We start from the raw sequence: 8261 nt of genomic DNA on the forward strand, positions 1-8261 counted from the left end.
TGAATACCATCCCCCTCCCCTGGGAGGCTTCCTGGTGAATACCATTGACACCCCCGCAGACAGATTCCTTCTTTGGGATTAAAATGGATTCCATACACCAATTAGCTTTCTCATTTAAGGCCCAGCAGTGAGAACAAAGTTAAAGGTGTGTGTTTGGATTGGGGTTGGGGGATAAGGAGTAGAATGAATTGACTGGAAAAGCAAGAAGTCAATGAACAGATATATGTGCATGATTGTCAAGGTGTTTCTAATTATCTCAAACCACCTAGAAAGCCCTTCTTGCCTAACTTCTTTGCTCAGAGATGAACCTCATTATCAGAGCAGTCATTGTCTTTTAATCCTGATCCTAGACAGAAGCCATCCTGATGCATTTAGATACAACATAAAAGATCCTTCCACCACTAGCAACTTTTTTCATCCAGGAAACATCCAGATGTTTCAAAAAAACAGATATTTAACATTGGAGAAATAAAACAGTTGTTTGACAGTTGATTTAATGTTTCTTTTTTTCATCCAGATGTTTTAGTATCTCATACATATTTTCTAATTATTTTGGAGCAATATTTCTTTGCACAGCTTGGCATTTTGAAGGTTGTATTGTTTTAACATTGAAAAGTACAATAAATATGAGAGTAAGAAATGAAATGATTTTTGTTTCTAACTGAAAAATATATTGAGCAAATTCATGGCTCTAAAGAGAAAGAAAGGATTAGCACGGGTAAATTACTATCATTTTCCTTTATATTTAGACTTTAACTTTCCCTTATATTTGTGGATTAGATTGTAAGATGTTTGAACTTCTGAAGGACGTTATAAGGCATTATAAGGTACTATATTACTTTCATATAATAGTCCCTTCCTTATCTATCACTTTAAAAATAGTATACAAATTAAGACTAAAATTTCTTGAAATTCTAAACCTCTCCCTGAACATGAAAACTCTTTAATCTTAAAAATAAAATTCTAGGGGCGCCTGGGTGGCTCAGTCGGTTAAGCGGCTGACTTCAGCTCAGGTCACCATCTCACAGTCTGTGAGTTCGAGCCCCGCGTCAGGCTCTGTGCTGACAGCTCGGAGCCTGGAGCCTGCTTCGGATACTGTGTCTCCCTCTCTCTCTGACCTCTCCTGTTCATGCTCTGTCTCTCTCTGTCTCAAAAATGAATAAACATTAAAAAAAATTAAATAAAAATAAAATTCTATTCAGCATGGTTCCAAGAGCTGCGGCCAGTTGTGGCCATGGGATCTCCACCTGCATGCAAGAGCAACTTGAAGAGACTCTGACAACACAGGTCAGCATGATACCTACAGCTGTCACTCCCCTTTCTTATAACAACTCAGGACCTGGGCTGGATGCCGCCTACCTGAGTCCAGTCATTTCCATAAACTTCCAAGTAGATGGGTGTATTGAATCAACTTTTTGGATTAGAGAAAAATAAATAAATAAATAAAATAAAGTTCTATTTTACTTACATCATCCTCCTTCAAATAGATAGTTGGCTTACTCATGAATGACCTTGTTTCTATCTGATCCACTTTTTTTTCATTTCCTGAATTAATTTTTTTGTTAATTAAATGGAATGGGTGTCAGGATATCATCTCTGGGCCTTCCGTATCCTTATTCTCTTTTCTTTCCCTGTATTTCTTAAAGTCATAGATAGAAGAACTCAAAAAAAGGCATTTGTGAGTTTGCGGAAAAGACCTGTTTACATTGAACAAGAAGAAGGTTTCATTCAGATACTCTAAAAATAAACTCAGGATGGTTACTTTATCCATTCTTGAGGAGCCATTTTAAGTCCAGAGCCAAGGACAGGAGCAGAAGGCTCTTACTCTGGTTTTATTGTGTTCAGTGTGTTTTGGATGGGCTAAAGCAGGGAAATATAGACTAATCTTTCCCAGCTGGAGATCATCGGTGAGATGAGTCAAAATCCAGAAATTCATTTTATACACGCACACACACCACTTTGTGCACATATTCACAAGATATTCACATTTGTAATTCCATTTAGAACCGTACTATATTGCCAATCTTGCCAACACTGTGATATAGACATTCCAATGCTCTAAAAAGGCGTATGAGAACATCACATCTTTTTCCACTGCTTTCTCTAACAAGAATGATGCTGGTGATTCTCTGAATGTAAGAGAGGCAAAAGATACACCCTACCATCTGCTGCACTTGTTAATGAATGTGTTGCCATCACAGAACATAACAATGGGAAAGAACCTTGGAGAATGACTATTTCTTCCATGAAAACTGGAAAATTAAAGGTAAATGGGAGTGGATGATTTTCCCAAGGTCTCCCCAGGAAGTTAGTGGCAGAGCATGAAACAGAATGTCTCTACTCAATGGCTCTTTTGTAGCACAAAGTACAATGGCTAACTAGCTTTTAGTTGTAACTAAAAACGTGCTCTATCTTCCTTAAGTAATGTTAATATCGTCCAAGGATTTTTTCCTACCTTACTAAGATCATTCTCAAAAAATATTATTTTGTCAAACTATTCAGATTTATTTAGACTTAGATTTCCTTATCACCAATAAGGAAACAATGAGGTGTGCTAATAAGTGTCAGTTGATGAGGAAAGATGAAATGTGATCAATGACTTCTGATGATAAAAATATATATATGAGCAATTTTGAGATTATACATGCAGAGTTTCTGGAAAGTCCCTGGACATCACCTCTGAACCGGCTTGTCTACTGAAGTAGAAATCCCACTATTAATGGCTCCTTTGAGATATTTAGTTCATACCAAAATCAAAATACTTTCTTATGGGCAGAGAGATTCACAGGAATCAGGAGGGTCATGAGGCAGCACTGTGTCACTGTTCTCTTGAGCAATTGAGAAAGGATATATACTATCTGTACACAAAAATAGCTAAAATGAAGCAGCAGAATGGGATCATGTCCTAAGTATATTGCACTTACATATGACTTTTTTTTTATTTTTTTTATCTTTATTTATTTTTGAGAGAGACAGAGACAGAATGTGAGTGGGTTGGGGCAGAGAGAGAGGGAGACACAGAATCCGAAGCAGGCTCCAGGCTCTGAGCTGTCAGCACAGAGCCCGATGCGGGGCTTGAACCCACAAGCTGTGAGATCGTGACCTGAGCCGAAGTCGGACGCTCAACTGACTGAGCCCCCCAGGTGCCCCACATATGACTTTAAAGAAGCCCCCCTTCTCCCCCCAAAACACACACATTTGCGCATGCACGCATGCGCACACACACACACGGAACTCCACTGTATCATTTAATATTCACAATAACAAATAAGTCTTTTCACATGTATTAATGTTAAAGAGACTGAAAATATAACAAGTTGAATATACCCATGAAGCAAGTAGGAATACTTCAGAATTCTCCATTGATACCCAATTCACTACCAGGGACTTAACAATAATTTCAAAACACATTTGTTGGCATACCCAAACTTCCGTTGCAGACTCTTCTTTAGTTCATCTCTTCAGTCTAGGTCAGGGTGTGTCAAATGTTAGTACACATAAGAATTACTTGCTATAAACTTTAAAATGCATTACAAATATAAAACTATGTATACCATACCTTACAGAAAAATTTAGGATTTTCAAGGGCAATTTTGACCACTTGCAATTTTTGCCTTACACCTTAGACTTTGAAATCTCTGCTGCAGGTAAAATGCATCTCCATCAGCTGTGCAGGTGAAGCAAGAGCTGGAAATGTGGAAGCATGACACAGATGGAGGTGTTCACATTTTGTCTATAATTTGGGGGAATTGTGGAGATTGTTGAGCAAGTGAGTGATGTGGCAAAATGTGTTTTAAGAAAATTAGCCTGGTGACTTTGAAAGAGATGTGCTGGAAAGGTGAAGTTGGGGGGGGTAGGCTGGAAGAAGGGTTACCAGTGTGCAGATCATTTCAATGGTGTGGGTGTGAGACATAGAAGCCCTAAATGCAGATGGTCGTAGAAATGTAAAGGAAGCAAGAAGCATTGCAAAGGAAGATCCTGATATCTGACTGGACATGAATGGAAATACCACTAATGTAGCATAGTTATTAAAAGCAACGACTTTCCCATTTTACAGATCAGGATCAAATTCCAGTTCCCACCACCATCTAGCTGTGTGATCACAAACATTTACTTAAAACTCCCCGTAATGATTCCTTTTATGTATCAACTTCACTGGGCCATGGGGTGTCCAAACAACTGGGTTGCCTGTGAGGGCGTTCCTGGAGAAGATGAATACTTGATATTTATCTGTAGACTCAGAAAAGACACTGTTCTCCTTAATGTAGGTGTGCCTCTTCCAATCAATTAAAAGCCTAAATAGAATAAAACAGCCAGGGAAGAGTGAACTCCTCCTGCCTGACTGCCTTGAGCTGGAAGACTGGTTTTTTTTCTAGCCTTCAGATTTGAACAGAGCCTGCAAGTTTTCACACGAGAACTACACATCGGCTCTCCTGGATCTCCAGCTTGCCAAGTGCAGATCTCAGGACTTCTCAGCCTCCATAATCACATGAGCCAATTCCTTATAGTAAATATATTACATGAGTATATAATATGTACATATTATATACCAGCATTTGATTGGTTCTGTTTCCCTAGAGAACCTTGGCTAATACACTCGCTAAGCTTCATTTTCTTTATATGTACAATGATCTCAATAAATTTACCCACAGTGCCAATAAGAAGATTAAAGTGAAGTAAGGTAGGTGTGTGTGGCATTTAAAAAAAAAACAACATTAATTGAAAAATTAAGCTTGTTTAAGTGATGTAGAATTACTTTAATATGTAGGTTCCTTTCTTTCTTTCTTTCTTTCTCTTTCTTTCTGTTTTGAGAGAGAGAGTGCGCATGTGGAGGGGAAGGGCAGAGGGAAAGGGAGAGAGAGAATCTTAAGCACAATCCAAGCCCAGCACAGAGTCCGACTGATGCAGGGCTTGATCTCATGACATTGAGATCATGACCTGAGCTGAAATCAAGAGTCAGACGCTTAACAAACTGAGCCATCCAATTAGATGCCCCTACTATATAGATCTCTTATGTAGTAAACAACTCCTAAGAGTATGTAGGGTCTAGGGAGAGAAGAGAGATCCAGATGTGTGACAAGCATTTCCATGAACCCTTCAATGTGCCCTGAACTGTGCTTCAGGTTAATAAGGTCTTCAAAATAACTGCAGAAGGATAGGAGGAAATAGCTTGTGATTACGTAGTTGCACTACAAAACTAATCAGAAGTGGATCCTGAAGCTGCTAGAAGGATGTACCACAACCTGAGAGTGACCTCAGTTCAATAGAGTAGCTGAGGTGTCCCACCCACCTTCGGGTCCCTTCTCATGGATGGACTTGATATCGAAACACAAACTCAATTCCAATCATACTTTTATGCTCACTGAAACCTCCTTCTCCCCACTTGCGAACCTCCAGCTTGAGAGACCTCTCTGAGAAATTCCCCTGTGAGAAGCAAATAAATTTCTTGCAGCTTCCCTCACTTGCTGTTGAGGGAAACATGATGAACTGCCTCAGATCCTCCTTTCCCTTGGGATTCCCCATTCTCTGCAGCCGTCTTCTCTGTTTTTGCTCTATAATGACACTGGAGACTTCTACTAATATCCCCCAGGTTCTTCACAAGGGACCCTCCTATTCTTAGATGTCCAAAATATATCTAGAGAGTCTTCTCATGCTCTTCCCCAAAGACTTGGCTGAATGGTACATTCAGGCTCCCTACACCAGGGATATGCACCCTATTCAGCCTCCTCCTCTCCCCATCCCTCAGTCTATATCAAGTCAAGGGTGAGGAAAAGTACTGCTTTCACTAGTATGATTTCTTCCCAGTGCTGGTACTGCACACACATATCACAGATTTTCTGAATTGATTCCCTTAGGGCTTTCATTTTGATCCTCCAAGCTTTTAAAAATTACAAAGTCTTCTTTAAAAACCCAACCTGTACAAATCAGATGCCTCAGCACTCCAAACTATTTGATCAGCCTTAAAATACTAAAGTTGAACATTTTCTTGCTTCTCACACTTTGTATTTTCTATAATAAAATTCTGCTGGTGGCTCTCCCTGATATCTCATCAGAAGTACAAATAAAACAAAGAGTAAGAAAACCACGTAGTTTCATATCAAACTATCATTCATTCTGCCACAAATAAAACACCTACAATGTTTATCTTCAGGGTTCCCCCTCCCCCCACATCTTTCTCATTTGTCCTACTTGGCCCTAATCTTTCCCAAGTGCATGTACCTTCATGATCTTGCCTTCTAGCAAAAACTTCTTTAGAGCAAGATTCTCCTACCTTAGCTGACCTTTAAGTGCAAGTCACTGAAAAGGCTTGAGCACCAATCCTTCCAAGTGATTTGCATTTTAATAGTAATCAAACACTTGAGCTATAAATAAAACCCAAATCTGCAGTAATAGAATTTTCAGCATCAGTTACCCCCTGAATAAACATATTTTAGACCCAAGAGTCTTCTTAGGATTCTAAAATTATACGAACAGGCAATTTTTTCTTCACCAGACATTCCATGTTAGGAGAAGCCTTGCCCCCTGGACAGTTTATTATTTCAAGTCCTGATTTCAAGTGACATACCAGAAAAACAAAAGTTGCACATAGCACACTCAAACAGGAAGTAAAGTATGATTAATAAGTAATCCAAAATGAACTCCTAATTAACGTATCTATAATTAAAGTACAATTTGAATCACATGGTGTTACAATAAAAGAGAAGGGACTTGTGACAGAGAACCTGCGAAGGTGTCAGCTTTATCCAAAGGCTGCTTTAAAACCACCATTAAAGTATGCAGGCATTTCATGCCTGGGAAAGATTTCAAAAAGCTACAAAAGACTGGTTTATAATATAATACCATGTTGGTAAATTGGAGAAATGGTGTGAAATCAATACAATGAAGGTCAAATGAGAAAGAATACAGAATACAGCAAAGATCCAAAATAAACAATCATATGGAACAGTTTTGCTAAGTCATGGTCTCAAATATAATGACTCATTCAGACTGCAATCAATGAAGATCAATCTGGAATGTTGCCTTTCTCCTACTCTTAAAAGGCAAATGCCTTTGATAAGTAGTACAAATAGAAACATGACAGCTCCACATACATAATGATGTTTTTGGATATTATAGACACTGTTTCCAAAACAATATCCCAAAAACATATTGAAAGGACTCTAAGCATGAAAGGCATTCAGGATAAAGAGAACAAAAAAGAATTTTTTAAGTATTGGAACTGAAAACCTCTGAAGCAGGAAAGTTTAACAAGCATTTTGAGTTTCTGCCTGTGGAAACAGTGACTGGTGACCAATATAACTCTTTTTTTTAAGTTTATTTATTTATTTTGAGAGAGAGAAAGACAGCAAATGTATACACAAGAGCAGGGGGAGGGGTGGAGAGAGAGGGAGAGAGAGAATCCCAAGCAGGCTGTACAGTGTGAGTTCAGAGCCCCATGCAGGGCTCAGTCTCACAAACCATGAGGTCTTGACCGAGCCAAAACCAAGAGTCAGACACTCAACCCGTTAAGCCATCCAGGCGCCCCAGAACTCTTTTAGAAAGTGCAGATTGCCATCTTTAAAAAAAAAAAAAAAAAAAAGAAGGGATGAGGATTTGAATGAGCCAGAATTTGGAGAGAGATTTTTTTTAATAATGTGACAAGATTGTAGACTTAAATGTTAGATTAATGAAATGTTAAGCCAGTGAATAATTTAGCAACATAAGACTTCATGAATTAGTAGAAAAAGATAATAAATAAAATTGATATTCTGGTATAATATAACCATCTGGGGACTATCTGGAGCGTTAATAAAAATTACACTTTGAGGGGAGGGCAAAATGGGAGCTGCTGTTGAAAGGATATAAAGTTTCTGTCATGCAAGGTGAATAAATTCTAGAAATCTGCTGTGTAACATCATGCCTAGAGTGAACAATACTGTATTGTGCCCTCAAAAATTTGTCAAGAGGGTAAATATCATGTTAAATGTTCTTACAGTTAAAAAACATTACACTCATTATGACAGTATGGGGAAATAAAACAGGTAATTTTTAAACATCAATTAACTAATTAAATGCGGCAAAATTTTTCCCACTCTCAAATCACGTTCATGACAAGCAATAGAACATAGGAGATATCACTTCCAAAAGCCGACAAATGGTGGCTTTTGACTATTACTGAGCTCCCGATACCATAATGATCAGACTACTAAAATACTAGTAATGATCTTAGCACCGTTTAACATTTGTGTGGTGCCTCACCATTGTCAAATGTCTTTCATTTT

General features: G+C 38.4%; 1 non-coding gene across 1 annotated transcript; it reads left to right on the forward strand.

The window, feature by feature from the left end:
• The first annotated feature begins 1199 nt into the window (after positions 1-1199).
• LOC122204307 lies at positions 1200-1330 on the forward strand. The gene has a single exon (XR_006195603.1). It is a non-coding gene; the product is annotated as a small nucleolar RNA SNORA44 (small nucleolar RNA).
• Positions 1331-8261: the final 6931 nt, after the last annotated feature.

The sequence above is a fragment of the Panthera leo genome, chromosome D3 (assembly GCF_018350215.1).
Source record: "Panthera leo isolate Ple1 chromosome D3, P.leo_Ple1_pat1.1, whole genome shotgun sequence".
Classification (NCBI taxonomy): domain Eukaryota; kingdom Metazoa; phylum Chordata; class Mammalia; order Carnivora; family Felidae; genus Panthera; species Panthera leo.